The sequence below is a fragment of the Triturus cristatus genome, chromosome 1_1 (assembly GCF_964204655.1).
Source record: "Triturus cristatus chromosome 1_1, aTriCri1.1, whole genome shotgun sequence".
Taxonomy (NCBI): domain Eukaryota; kingdom Metazoa; phylum Chordata; class Amphibia; order Caudata; family Salamandridae; genus Triturus; species Triturus cristatus.
The window spans coordinates 674,493,796-674,509,893 of record NC_140579.1 but is presented as its reverse complement, the minus strand read 5'-3'; positions in this window follow the sequence as shown (position 1 = coordinate 674,509,893).

Sequence of the window (16,098 nt, the reverse complement as noted above, 5' to 3'; positions counted from 1 at the left end):
CATGAAGACTGCAGAGATGTATGTAAGAGTACATGTGTGGTAAGGGTTAATTGGAGTTTTGAACATGTAGGAACTACCTCACCCATTGCAGGAGTGGAAGGAAAATCTACCCTGTTGATATCAAATGTGTTAGCATTTGCCTCTCATCTGTGAGATATTGATTTGTGCTGAATGCTAACCATCACAGTTCAAGAAAACAAGCTGCCCCTTTCCTGCGAGTGCAAGTCTTACAGAACAAGAGCAACACAAATTAAATCTCTGACAACAATTCCTGTGTGCAGACAGACTCAAGGTGTGATTCTAGGCAGAAAACGATATTTGATTGGCAATTTCAAAGCACATTTACTACTGTGGTAGAGCAAGTGATAATTACTGTAACAGCCTGACACATTTTGCTTATAGTTTAGAGAGGAAGAAAAGAGCACATGTCCTAACAGCTACTAGAGACCATGAGTATGTGGAACCTTGGTGAGTGAATAGACTACAGCAAAGGAAATGAGCCTTGGTGACGTTGAATGTGTTAGCGTTACACACTGCTATCTGAAATACCACACAGTGCTGCATAGTAAGCATGGGAGTGCAGGAGAAGCAGCTGGCTGTGTGCTAAGAGTGTGTTTCTGGAGACTGTGTATTGTCAGGTGCAAGAGAGATCTGCATGGACGCTTGCACAACTGCATGAAGACTGCAGAGATATATGTAAGAGTACATGTGTGGTAAGGGTTAATTGGAGTTTTGAACATGTAGGAACTACCTCACCCATTGCAGGAGTGGAAGGAAAATCTACCCTGTTGATATCAAATGTGTTAGCATTTGCCTCTCATCTGTGAGATATTGATTTGTGCTGAATGCTAACCATCACAGTTCAAGAAAACAAGCTGCCCCTTTCCTGCGAGTGCAAGTCTTACAGAACAAGAGCAACACAAATTAAATCTCTGACAACAATTCCTGTGTGCAGACAGACTCAAGGTGTGATTCTAGGCAGAAAACGATATTTGATTGGCAATTTCAAAGCACATTTACTACTGTGGTAGAGCAAGTGATAATTACTGTAACAGCCTGACACATTTTGCTTATAGTTTAGAGAGGAAGAAAAGAGCACATGTCCTAACAGCTACTAGAGACCATGAGTATGTGGAACCTTGGTGAGTGATTAGACTACAGCAAAGGAAATGAGCCTTGGTGACGTTGAATGTGTTAGCGTTACACACTGCTATCTGAAATACCACACAGTGCTGCATAGTAAGCATGGGAGTGCAGGAGAAGCAGCTGGCTGTGTGCTAAGAGTGTGTTTCTGGAGACTGTGTATTGTCAGGTGCAAGAGAGATCTGCATGGACGCTTGCACAACTGCATGAAGACTGCAGAGATGTATGTGAGAGTACATGTGTGGTAAGGGTTAATTGGAGTTTTGAACATGTAGGAACTACCTCACCCATTGCAGGAGTGGAAGGAAAATCTACCATGTTGATTTCAAATGTGTTAGCATTTGCCTCTCATTTGTGAGATAGTGATTTGTGCTGAATGCTAACCATCACAGTTCAAGAAAACAAGCTGCCCCTTTCCTGCGAGTGCAAGTCTTACAGAACAAGAGCAACACTAATTAAATCTATGACAACAATTACTGTGTGCAGACAGACTCGTGGTGTGATTCTAGGCAGAAAACGATATTTGATTGGCAATTTCAAAGCACATTTACTACTGTGGTAGAGCAAGTGATAATTACTGTAACAGCCTGACACATTTTCCTTATAGTTTAGAGAGGCAGAAAAGAGCACATGTCCTAAGAGCTACTAGAGACCATGAGTATGTGGAACCTTGGTGAGTGATTAGACTAGAGCAAAGGAAATGAGCCTTGGTGACTTTGAATGTGTTAGCGTTACACACTGCTATCTGAAATACCACACAGTGCTGCATAGTAAGCATGGGAGTGCAGGAGAAGCAGCTGGCTGTGTGCTAAGAGTGTGTTTCTGGAGACTGTGTATTGTCAGGTGCAAGAGAGATCTGCATGGACACTTGCACAACTGCATGAAGACTGCAGAGATGTATGTAAGAGTACATGTGTGGTAAGGGTTAATTGGAGTTTTGAACATGTAGGAACTACCTCACCCATTGCAGGAGTGGAAGGAAAATCTACCCTGTTGATATCAAATGTGTTAGCATTTGCCTCTCATCTGTGAGATATTGATTTGTGCTGAATGCTAACCATCACAGTTCAAGAAAACAAGCTGCCCCTTTCCTGCGAGTGCAAGTCTTACAGAACAAGAGCAACACAAATTAAATCTCTGACAACAATTCCTGTGTGCAGACAGACTCAAGGTGTGATTCTAGGCAGAAAACGATATTTGATTGGCAATTTCAAAGCACATTTACTACTGTGGTAGAGCAAGTGATAATTACTGTAACAGCCTGACACCTTTTCCTTATAGTTTAGAGAGGCAGAAAAGAGAACATGTCCTAACAGCTACTAGAGACCATGAGTATGTAGAACCTTGGTGAGTGATTAGACTAGAGCAAAGGAAATGAGCCTTGGTGACGTTGAATGTGTTAGCGTTACACACTGCTATCTGAAATACCACACAGTGCTGCATAGTAAGCATGGGAGTGCAGGAGAAGCAGCTGGCTGTGTGCTAAGAGTGTGTTTCTGGAGACTGTGTATTGTCAGGTGCAAGAGAGATCTGCATGGACGCATGCACAACTGCATGAAGACTGCAGAGATGTATGTGAGAGTACATGTGTGGTAAGGGTTAATTGGAGTTTTTTACATGTAGGAACTACCTCACCCATTCCAGGAGTGGAAGGAAAATCTACCATGTTGATTTCAAAGGTGTTAGCATTTGCCTCTCATTTGTGAGAGAGTGATTTGTGCTGAATGCTAACCATCACAGTTCAAGAAAACAAGCTGCCCCTTTCCTGCGAGTGCAAGTCTTACAGAACAAGAGCAACACAAATTAAATCTATGACAACAATTCCTGTGTGCAGACAGACTCGTGGTGTGATTCTAGGCAGAAAACGATATTTGATTGGCAATTTCAAAGCACATTTACTACTGTGGTAGAGCAAGTGATAATTACTGAAACAGCCTGACACATTTTCCTTATATTTTAGAGAGGCAGAAAAGAGCACATGTCCTAAGAGCTACTAGAGACCATGAGTATGTGGAACCTTGGTGAGTGATTAGACTAGAGCAAAGGAAATGAGCCTTGGTGACTTTGAATGTGTTAGCGTTACACACTGCTATCTGAAATACCACACAGTGCTGCATAGTAAGCATGGGAGTGCAGGAGAAGCAGCTGGCTGTGTGCTAAGAGTGTGTTTCTGGAGACTGTGTATTGTCAGGTGCAAGAGAGATCTGCATGGACGCTTGCACAACTGCATGAAGACTGCAGAGATGTATGTAAGAGTACATGTGTGGTAAGGGTTAATTGGAGTTTTGAACATGTAGGAACTACCTCACCCATTGCAGGAGTGGAAGGAAAATCTACCCTGTTGATATCAAATGTGTTAGCATTTGCCTCTCATCTGTGAGATATTGATTTGTGCTGAATGCTAACCATCACAGTTCAAGAAAACAAGCTGCCCCTTTCCTGCGAGTGCAAGTCTTACAGAACAAGAGCAACACAAATTAAATCTCTGACAACAATTCCTGTGTGCAGACAGACTCAAGGTGTGATTCTAGGCAGAAAACGATATTTGATTGGCAATTTCAAAGCACATTTACTACTGTGGTAGAGCAAGTGATAATTACTGTAACAGCCTGACACATTTTCCTTATAGTTTAGAGAGGCAGAAAAGAGCACATGTCCTAACAGCTACTAGAGACCATGAGTATGTGGAACCTTGGTGAGTGATTAGACTAGAGCAAAGGAAATGAGCCTTGGTGACGTTGAATGTGTTAGCGTTACACACTGCTATCTGAAATACCACACAGTGCTGCATAGTAAGCATGGGAGCGCAGGAGAAGCAGCTGGCTGTGTGCTAAGAGTGTGTTTCTGGAGACTGTGTATTGTCAGGTGCAAGAAAGATCTGCATGGACGCTTGCACAACTGCATGAAGACTGCAGAGATGTATGTGAGAGTACATGTGTGGTAAGGGTTAATTGGAGTTTTGAACATGTAGGAACTACCTCACCCATTGCAGGAGTGGAAGGAAAATCTTGCATGTTGATTTCAAATGTGTTAGCATTTGCCTCTCATTTGTGAGATAGTGATTTGTGCTGAATGCTAACCATCACAGTTCAAGAAAACAAGCTGCCTCTTTCCTGCGAGTGCAAGTCTTACAGAACAAGAGCAACACTAATTAAATCTATGACAACAATTCCTGTGTGCAGACAGACTCGTGGTGTGATTCTAGGCAGAAAGCGATATTTGATTGGCAATTTCAAAGCACATTTACTACTGTGGTAGAGCAAGTGATAATTACTGTAACAGCCTGACACATTTTCCTTATAGTTTAGAGAGGCAGAAAAGAGCACATGTCCTAAGAGCTACTAGAGACCATGAGTATGTGGAACCTTGGTGAGTGATTAGACTAGAGCAAAGGAAATGAGCCTTGGTGACTTTGAATGTGTTAGCGTTACACACTGCTATCTGAAATACCACACAGTGCTGCATAGTAAGCATGGGAGTGCAGGAGAAGCAGCTGGCTGTGTGCTAAGAGTGTGTTTCTGGAGACTGTGTATTGTCAGGTGCAAGAGAGATCTGCATGGACGCTTGCACAACTGCATGAAGACTGCAGAGATGTATGTAAGAGTACATGTGTGGTAAGGGTTAATTGGAGTTTTGAACATGTAGGAACTACCTCACCCATTGCAGGAGTGGAAGGAAAATCTACCCTGTTGATATCAAATGTGTTAGCATTTGCCTCTCATCTGTGAGATATTGATTTGTGCTGAATGCTAACCATCACAGTTCAAGAAAACAAGCTGCCCTTTTCCTGCGAGTGCAAGTCTTACAGAACAAGAGCAACACAAATTAAATCTCTGACAACAATTCCTGTGTGCAGACAGACTCATGGTGTGATTCTAGGCAGAAAACGATATTTGATTTTCAATTTCAAAGCACATTTACTACTGTGGTAGAGCAAATGATAATTACTGTAACAGCCGGACACATTTTCCTTATAGTTTAGAGAGGCAGAAAATAGCACATGTCCTAACAGCTACTTGAGACCATGAGCATGTGGAACCTGGGTGAGTGATTAGACTAGAGCAAAGGAAATGAGCCTTGGTGACGTTGAATGTGTTAGCGTTACACGCTGCTATCTGAAATACCACACAGTGCTGAATAGTAAGCATGGGAGTGCAGGAAAATCAGCTGCCTGTGTGCTAAGAGTGTGCTTCTGGAGACTGTGTATTGTCAGGTGCAAGAGAGATCTGCATGGACGCTTGCACAACTGCATGAAGACTGCAGAGATGTATGTAAGAGTACATGTGTGGTAAGAGTTAATTGGAGTTTTGAACATGTAAGAACTACCTCACCCATTGCAGGAGTGGAAGGAAAATCTACCCTGTTGATTTCAATTGTGTTAGCATTTGCCTCTCATCTGTGAGATATTGATTTGTGCTGAATGCTAACCATCACAGTTCAAGAAAACAAGCTGCCCCTTTCCTGCGAGTGCAAGTCTTACAGAACAAGAGCAACACAAATTAAATCTCTGACAACAATTCCTGTGTGCAGACAGACTCAAGGTGTGATTCTAGGCAGAAAACGATATTTGATTGGCAATTTCAAAGCACATTTACTACTGTGGTAGAGCAAGTGATAATTACTGTAACAGCCTGACACATTTTCCTTATAGTTTAGAGAGGCAGAAAAGAGCACATGTCCTAACAGCTACTAGAGACCATGAGTATGTGGAACCTTGGTGAGTGATTAGACTAGAGCAAAGGAAATGAGCCTTGTTGACGTTGAATGTGTTAGCGTTACACACTGCTATCTGAAATACCACACAGTGCTGCATAGTAAGCATGGGAGTGCAGGAGAAGCAGCTGGCTGTGTGCTAAGAGTGTGTTTCTGGAGACTGTGCATTGTCAGGTGCAAGAGAGATCTGCATGGACGCTTGCACAACTGCATGAAGACTACAGAGATGTATGTAAGAGTACATGTGTGGTAAGGGTTAATTGGAGTTTTGAACATGTAGGAACTACCTCACCCATTGCAGCAGTGGAAGGAAAATCTACCGTGTTGATTCCAAATGTGTTAGCATTTGCCTCTCATTTGTGAGATATTGATTTGTGCTGAATGCTAACCATCACAGTTCAAGAAAACAAGCTGCCCCTTTCCTGCGAGTGCAAGTCTTACAGAACAAGAGCAACACAAATTAAATCTCTGACAACAATTCCTGTGTGCAGACAGACTCATGGTGTGATTCTAGGCAGAAAACGATATTTGATTGGCAAGTTCAAAGCACATTTACTACTGTGGTAGAGCAAATGATAATTACTGTAACAGCCGGACACATTTTCCTTATAGTTTAGAGAGGCAGAAAATAGCACATGTCCTAACAGCTACTTGAGACCATGAGCATGTGGAACCTGGGTGAGTGATTAGACTAGAGCAAAGGAAATGAGCCTTGGTGACGTTGAATGTGTTAGCGTTACACGCTGCTATCTGAAATACCACACAGTGCTGAATAGTAAGCATGGGAATGCAGGAAAATCAGCTGCCTGTGTGCTAAGAGTGTGCTTCTGGAGACTGTGTATTGTCAGGTGCAAGAGAGATCTGCATGGACGCTTGCACAACTGCATGAAGACTGCAGAGATGTATGTAAGAGTACATGTGTGGTAAGGGTTAATTGGAGTTTTGAACATGTAGGAACTACCTCACCCATTGCAGGAGTGGAAGGAAAATCTACCCTGTTGATTTCAAATGTGTTAGCATTTGCCTCTCATCTGTGAGATATTGATTTGTGCTGAATGCTAACCATCACAGTTCAAGAAAACAAGCTGCCCCTTTCCTGCGAGTGCAAGTCTTACAGAACAAGAGCAACACAAATTAAATCTCTGACAACAATTCCTGTGTGCAGACAGACTCATGGTGTGATTCTAGGCAGAAAACGATATTTGATTGGCAATTTCAAAGCACATTTACTACTGTGGTAGAGCAAGTGACAATTACTGTAACAGCCTGACACATTTTCCTTATAGTTTAGAGAGGCAGAAAAGAGCACATGTCCTAACAGCAACTAGAGACCATGAGTATGTGGAACCTTGGTGAGTGATTAGACTAGAGCAAAGGAAATGAGCCTTGGTGACGTTGAATGTGTTAGCGTTACACACTGCTATCTGAAATACCACACAGTGCTGCATAGTAAGCATGGGAGTGCAGGAGAAGCAGCTGGATGTGTGCTAAGAGTGTGTTTCTGGAGACTGTGTATTGTCAGGTGCAAGAGAGATCTGCATGGACGCTTGCACAACTGCATGAAGACTGCAGAGATGTATGTAAGAGTACATGTGTGGTAAGGGTTAATTGGAGTTTTGAACATGTAGGAACTACCTCACCCATTGCAGGAGTGGAAGGAAAATCTACCCTGTTGATTTCAAATGTGTTAGCATTTGCCTCTCATCTGTGAGATATTGATTTGTGCTCAATGCTAACCATCACAGTTCAAGAAAACAAACTGCCCCTTTCCTGCGAGTGCAAGTCTTACAGAACAAGAGCAACAGAAATTAAATCTATGACAACAATTCCTGTGTGCAGACAGACTTATGGTGTGATTCTAGGCAGAAAACGATATTTGATTGGCAATTTCAAAGCACATTTACTACTGTGGTAGAGCAAGTGATAATTACTGTAACAGCCTGACACCTTTTCCTTATAGTTTAGAGAGGCAGAAAAGATCACATGTCCTAACAGCTACTAGAGACCATGAGTATGTGGAACCTTGGTGAGTGATTAGACTAGAGCAAAGGAAATGAGCCTTAGTGACGTTGAATGTGTTAGCGTTACACACTGCTATCTGAAATACCACACAGTGCTGCATAGTAAGCATGGGAGTGCAGGAGAAGCAGCTGGCTGTGTGCTAAGAGTGTGTTTCTGGAGACTGTGCATTGTCAGGTGCAAGAGAGATCTGCATGGACGCTTGCACAACTGCATGAAGACTGCAGAGATGTATGTAAGAGTACATGTGTGGTAAGGGTTAATTGGAGTTTTGAACATGTAGGAACTACCTCACCCGTTGCAGCAGTGGAAGGAAAATCTACCGTGTTGATTCCAAATGTGTTAGCATTTGCCTCTCATTTGTGAGATATTGATTTGTGCTGAATGCTAACCATCACAGTTCAAGAAAACAAGCTGCCCCTTTCCTGCGAGTGCAAGTCTTACAGAACAAGAGCAACACAAATTAAATCTCTGACAACAATTCCTGTGTGCAGACAGACTCATGGTGTGATTCTAGGCAGAAAACGATATTTGATTTTCAATTTCAAAGCACATTTACTACTGTGGTAGAGCAAATGATAATTACTGTAACAGCCGGACACATTTTCCTTATAGTTTAGAGAGGCAGAAAATAGCACATGTCCTAACAGCTACTTGAGACCATGAGCATGTGGAACCTTGGTGAGTGATTAGACTAGAGCAAAGAAAATGAGCCTTGGTGACGTTGAATGTGTTAGCGTTACACACTGCTATCTGAAATACCACACAGTGCTGCATAGTAAGCATGGGAGTGCAGGAGAAGCAGCTGGCTGTGTGCTAAGAGTGTGTTTCTGGAGACTGTGTATTGTCAGGTGCAAGAGAGATCTGCATGGACGCTTGCACAACTGCATGAAGACTGCAGAGATGTATGTAAGAGTACATGTGTGGTAAGGGTTAATTGGAGTTTTGAACATGTAGGAACTACCTCACCCATTGCAGGAGTGGAAGGAAAATCTACCCTGTTGATTTCAAATGTGTTAGCATTTGCCTCTCATCTGTGAGATATTGATTTGTGCTCAATGCTAACCATCACAGTTCAAGAAAACAAACTGCCCCTTTCCTGCGAGTGCAAGTCTTACAGAACAAGAGCAACACAAATTAAATCTATGACAACAATTCCTGTGTGCAGACAGACTTATGGTGTGATTCTAGGCAGAAAACGATATTTGATTGGCAATTTCAAAGCACATTTACTACTGTGGTAGAGCAAGTGATAATTACTGTAACAGCCTGACACCTTTTCCTTATAGTTTAGAGAGGCAGAAAAGATCACATGTCCTAACAGCTACTAGAGACCATGAGTATGTGGAACCTTGGTGAGTGATTAGACTAGAGCAAAGGAAATGAGCCTTAGTGACGTTGAATGTGTTAGCGTTACACACTGCTATCTGAAATACCACACAGTGTTGCATAGTAAGCATGGGAGTGCAGGAGAAGCAGCTGGCTGTGTGCTAAGAGTGTGTTTCTGGAGACTGTGCATTGTCAGGTGCAAGAGAGATCTGCATGGACGCTTGCACAACTGCATGAAGACTGCAGAGATGTATGTAAGAGTACATGTGTGGTAAGGGTTAATTGGAGTTTTGAACATGTAGGAACTACCTCACCCATTGCAGCAGTGGAAGGAAAATCTACCGTGTTGATTCCAAATGTGTTAGCATTTGCCTCTCATTTGTGAGATATTGATTTGTGCTGAATGCTAACCATCACAGTTCAAGAAAACAAGCTGCCCCTTTCCTGCGAGTGCAAGTCTTACAGAACAAGAGCAACACAAATTAAATCTCTGACAACAATTCCTGTGTGCAGACAGACTCATGGTGTGATTCTAGGCAGAAAACGATATTTGATTTTCAATTTCAAAGCACATTTACTACTGTGGTAGAGCAAATGATAATTACTGTAACAGCCGGACACATTTTCCTTATAGTTTAGAGAGGCAGAAAATAGCACATGTCCTAACAGCTACTTGAGACCATGAGCATGTGGAACCTGGGTGAGTGATTAGACTAGAGCAAAGGAAATGAGCCTTGGTGACGTTGAATGAGTTAGCGTTACACGCTGCTATCTGAAATACCACACAGTGCTGAATAGTAAGCATGGGAATGCAGGAAAATCAGCTGCCTGTGTGCTAAGAGTGTGCTTCTGGAGACTGTGTATTGTCAGGTGCAAGAGAGATCTGCATGGACGCTTGCACAACTGCATGAAGACTGCAGAGATGTATGTAAGAGTACATGTGTGGTAAGGGTTAATTGGAGTTTTGAACATGTAGGAACTACCTCACCCATTGCAGGAGTGGAAGGAAAATCTACCCTGTTAATTTCAAATGTGTTAGCATTTGCCTCTCATCTGTGAGATATTGATTTGTGCTGAATGCTAACCATCACAGTTCAAGAAAACAAGCTGCCCCTTTCCTGCGAGTGCAAGTCTTACAGAACAAGAGCAACACAAATTAAATCTATGACAACAATTCCTGTGTGCAGACAGACTCATGGTGTGATTCTAGGCAGAAAACGATATTTGATTGGCAATTTCAAAGCACATTTACTACTGTGGTAGAGCAAGTGACAATTACTGTAACAGCCTGACACATTTTCCTTATAGTTTAGAGAGGCAGAAAAGAGCACATGTCCTAACAGCAACTAGAGACCATGAGTATGTGGAACCTTGGTGAGTGATTAGACTAGAGCAAAGGAAATGAGCCTTGGTGACGTTGAATGTGTTAGCGTTACACACTGCTATCTGAAATACCACACAGTGCTGCATAGTAAGCATGGGAGTGCAGGAGAAGCAGCTGGCTGTGTGCTAAGAGTGTGTTTCTGGAGACTGTGTATTGTCAGGTGCAAGAGAGATCTGCATGGATGCTTGCACAACTGCATGAAGACTGCAGAGATGTATGTAAGAGTACATGTGTGGTAAGGGTTAATTGGAGTTTTGAACATGTAGGAACTACCTCACCCATTGCAGGAGTGGAAGGAAAATCTACCCTGTTGATTTCAAATGTGTTAGCATTTGCCTCTCATCTGTGAGATATTGATTTGTGCTCAATGCTAACCATCACAGTTCAAGAAAACAAACTGCCCCTTTCCTGCGAGTGCAAGTCTTACAGAACAAGAGCAACACAAATTAAATCTATGACAACAATTCCTGTGTGCAGACAGACTTATGGTGTGATTCTAGGCAGAAAACGATATTTGATTGGCAATTTCAAAGCACATTTACTACTGTGGTAGAGCAAGTGATAATTACTGTAACAGCCTGACACCTTTTCCTTATAGTTTAGAGAGGCAGAAAAGATCACATGTCCTAACAGCTACTAGAGACCATGAGTATGTGGAACCTTGGTGAGTGATTAGACTAGAGCAAAGGAAATGAGCCTTAGTGACGTTGAATGTGTTAGCGTTACACACTGCTATCTGAAATACCACACAGTGCTGCATAGTAAGCATGGGAGTGCAGGAGAAGCAGCTGGCTGTGTGCTAAGAGTGTGTTTCTGGAGACTGTGCATTGTCAGGTGCAAGAGAGATCTGCATGGACGCTTGCACAACTGCATGAAGACTGCAGAGATGTATGTAAGAGTACATGTGTGGTAAGGGTTAATTGGAGTTTTGAACATGTAGGAACTACCTCACCCATTGCAGCAGTGGAAGGAAAATCTACCGTGTTGATTCCAAATGTGTTAGCATTTGCCTCTCATTTGTGAGATATTGATTTGTGCTGAATGCTAACCATCACAGTTCAAGAAAACAAGCTGCCCCTTTCCTGCGAGTGCAAGTCTTACAGAACAAGAGCAACACAAATTAAATCTCTGACAACAATTCCTGTGTGCAGACAGACTCATGGTGTGATTCTAGGCAGAAAACGATATTTGATTTTCAATTTCAAAGCACATTTACTACTGTGGTAGAGCAAATGATAATTACTGTAACAGCCGGACACATTTTCCTTATAGTTTAGAGAGGCAGAAAATAGCACATGTCCTAACAGCTACTTGAGACCATGAGCATGTGGAACCTTGGTGAGTGATTAGACTAGAGCAAAGAAAATGAGCCTTGGTGACGTTGAATGTGTTAGCGTTACACACTGCTATCTGAAATACCACACAGTGCTGCATAGTAAGCATGGGAGTGCAGGAGAAGCAGCTGGCTGTGTGCTAAGAGTGTGTTTCTGGAGACTGTGTATTGTCAGGTGCAAGAAAGATCTGCATGGACGCTTGCACAACTGCATGAAGACTGCAGAGATGTATGTAAGAGTACATGTGTGGTAAGGGTTAATTGGAGTTTTGAACATGTAGGAACTACCTCACCCATTGCAGGAGTGGAAGGAAAATCTACCCTGTTGATTTCAAATGTGTTAGCATTTGCCTCTCATCTGTGAGATATTGATTTGTGCTCAATGCTAACCATCACAGTTCAAGAAAACAAACTGCCCCTTTCCTGCGAGTGCAAGTCTTACAGAACAAGAGCAACACAAATTAAATTTATGACAACAATTCCTGTGTGCAGACAGACTTATGGTGTGATTCTAGGCAGAAAACGATATTTGATTGGCAATTTCAAAGCACATTTACTACTGTGGTAGAGCAAGTGATAATTACTGTAACAGCCTGACACCTTTTCCTTATAGTTTAGAGAGGCAGAAAAGATCACATGTCCTAACAGCTACTAGAGACCATGAGTATGTGGAACCTTGGTGAGTGATTAGACTAGAGCAAAGGAAATGAGCCTTAGTGACGTTGAATGTGTTAGCGTTACACACTGCTATCTGAAATACCACACAGTGCTGCATAGTAAGCATGGGAGTGCAGGAGAAGCAGCTGGCTGTGTGCTAAGAGTGTGTTTCTGGAGACTGTGCATTGTCAGGTGCAAGAGAGATCTGCATGGACGCTTGCACAACTGCATGAAGACTGCAGAGATGTATGTAAGAGTACATGTGTGGTAAGGGTTAATTGGAGTTTTGAACATGTAGGAACTACCTCACCCATTGCAGCAGTGGAAGGAAAATCTACCGTGTTGATTCCAAATGTGTTAGCATTTGCCTCTCATTTGTGAGATATTGATTTGTGCTGAATGCTAACCATCACAGTTCAAGAAAACAAGCTGCCCCTTTCCTGCGAGTGCAAGTCTTACAGAACAAGAGCAACACAAATTAAATCTCTGACAACAATTCCTGTGTGCAGACAGACTCATGGTGTGATTCTAGGCAGAAAACGATATTTGATTTTCAATTTCAAAGCACATTTACTACTGTGGTAGAGCAAATGATAATTACTGTAACAGCCTGACAGATTTTCCTTATAGTTTAGAGAGGCAGAAAAGAGCACATGTCCTAACAGCAACTAGAGACCATGAGTATGTGGAACCTTGGTGAGTGATTAGACTAGAGCAAAGGAAATGAGCCTTGGTGACGTTGAATGTGTTAGCGTTACACACTGCTATCTGAAATACCACACAATGCTGCATAGTAAGCATGGGAGTGCAGGAGAAGCAGCTGGCTGTGTGCTAAGAGTGTGTGTCTGGAGACTGTGTATTGTCAGGTGCAAGAGAGATCTGCATGGACGCTTGCACAACTGCATGAAGACTGCAGAGATGTATGTAAGAGTACATGTGTGGTAAGGGTTAATTGGAGTTTTGAACATGTAGGAACTACCTCACCCATTGCAGGAGTGGAAGGAAAATCTACCCTGTTGATTTCAAATGTGTTAGCATTTGCCTCTCATCTGTGAGATATTGATTTGTGCTGAATGCTAACCATCACAGTTCAAGAAAACAAACTGCCCCTTTCCTGCGAGTGCAAGTCTTACAGAACAAGAGCAACACAAATTAAATCTATGACAACAATTCCTGTGTGCAGACAGACTTATGTTGTGATTCTAGGCAGAAAACGATATTTGATTGGCAATTTCAAAGCACATTTACTACTGTGGTAGAGCAAGTGATAATTACTGTAACAGCCTGACACATTTTCCTTATAGTTTAGAGAGGCAGAAAAGATCACATGTCCTAACAGCTACTAGAGACCATGAGTATGTGGAACCTTGGTGAGTGATTAGACTAGAGCAAAGGAAATGAGCTTTGGTGACGTTGAATGTGTTAGCGTTACACACTGCTATCTGAAATACCACACAGTGCTGCATAGTAAGCATGGGAGTGCAGGAGAAGCAGCTGGCTGTGTGCTAAGAGTGTGTTTCTGGAGACTGTGTATTGTCAGGTGCAAGAGAGATCTGCATGGACGCTTGCACAACTGCATGAAGACTGCAGAGATGTATGTGAGAGTACATGTGTGGTAAGGGTTAATTGGAGTTTTGAACATGTAGGAACTACCTCACCCATTGCAGGAGTGGAAGGAAAATCTACCATGTTGATTTGAAATGTGTTAGCATTTGCCTCTCATTTGTGAGATATTGATTTGTGCTGAATGCTAACCATCGCAGTTCAAGAAAACAAGCTGCCCCTTTCCTGCGAGTGCAAGTCTTACAGAACAAGAGCAACACAAATTAAATCTCTGACAACAATTCCTGTGTGCAGACAGACTGATGGTGTGATTCTAGGCAGAAAACGATATTTGATTGGCAATTTCAAAGCACATTTACTACTGTGGTAGAGCAAATGATAATTACTGTAACAGCCGGACACATTTTCCTTATAGTTTAGAGAGGCAGAAAATAGCACATGTCCTAACAGCTACTTGAGACCATGAGCATGTGGAACCTGGGTGAGTGATTAGACTAGAGCAAAGGAAATGAGCCTTGGTGACGTTGAATGTGTTAGCGTTACACGCTGCTATCTGAAATACCACACAGTGCTGAATAGTAAGCATGGGAGTGCAGGAAAATCAGCTGCCTGTGTGCTAAGAGTGTGCTTCTGGAGACTGTGTATTGTCAGGTGCAAGAGAGATCTGCATGGACGCTTGCACAACTGCATGAAGACTGCAGAGATGTATGTAAGAGTACATGTGTGGTAAGGGTTAATTGGAGTTTTGAACATGTAGGAACTACCTCACCCATTGCAGGAGTGGAAGGAAAATCTACCCTGTTGATTTCAAATGTGTTAGCATTTGCCTCTCATCTGTGAGATATTGATTTGTGCTGAATGCTAACCATCACAGTTCAAGAAAACAAGCTGCCCCTTTCCTGCAAGTGCAAGTCTTACAGAACAAGAGCAACACAAATAAATCTCTGACAACAATTCCTGTGTGCAGACAGACTCATGGTGTGATTCTAGGCAGAAAACGATATTTGATTGGCAATTTCAAAGCACATTTACTACTGTGGTAGAGCAAGTGATAATTACTGTAACAGCCTGACACATTTTCCTTATAGTTTAGAGAGGCAGAAAAGAGCACATGTCCTAACAGCAACTATAGACCATGAGTATGTGGAACCTTGGTGAGTGATTAGACTAGAGCAAAGGAAATGAGCCTTGGTGACGTTGAATGTGTTAGCGTTACACACTGCTATCTGAAATACCACACAGTGCTGAATAGTAAGCATGGGAGTGCAGGAAAATCAGCTGCCTGTGTGCTAAGAGTGTGCTTCTGGAGACTGTGTATTGTCAGGTGCAAGAGAGATCTGCATGGACGCTTGCACAACTGCATGAAGACTGCAGAGATGTATGTAAGAGTACATGTGTGGTAAGGGTTAATTGGAGTTTTGAACATGTAGGAACTACCTCGCCCATTGCAGGAGTGGAAGGAAAATCTACCATGTTGATTTCAAATGTGTTAGCATTTGCCTCTCATTTGTGAGATATTGATTTGTGCTGAATGCTAACCATCACAGTTCAAGAAAACAAGCTGCCCCTTTCCTGCGAGTGCAAGTCTTACAGAACAAGAGCAACACAAATTAAATCTCTGACAACAATTCCTGTGTGCAGACAGACTCATGGTGTGATTCTAGGCAGAAAACGATATTTGATTGGCAATTTCAAAGCACATTTACTACTGTGGTAGAGCAAGTGATAAATACTGTAACAGCCTGACACATTTTCCTTATAGTTTAGAGAGGCAGAAAAGAGCACATGTCCTAACAGGTACTAGAGACCATGAGTATGTGGAACCTTGGTGAGTGATTAGACTAGAGCAAAGGAAATGAGCCTTGGTGACGTTGAATGTGTTAGCGTTACACACTGCTATCTGAAATACCACACAGTGCTGCATAGTAAGCATGGGAGTGCAGGAGAAGCAGCTGGC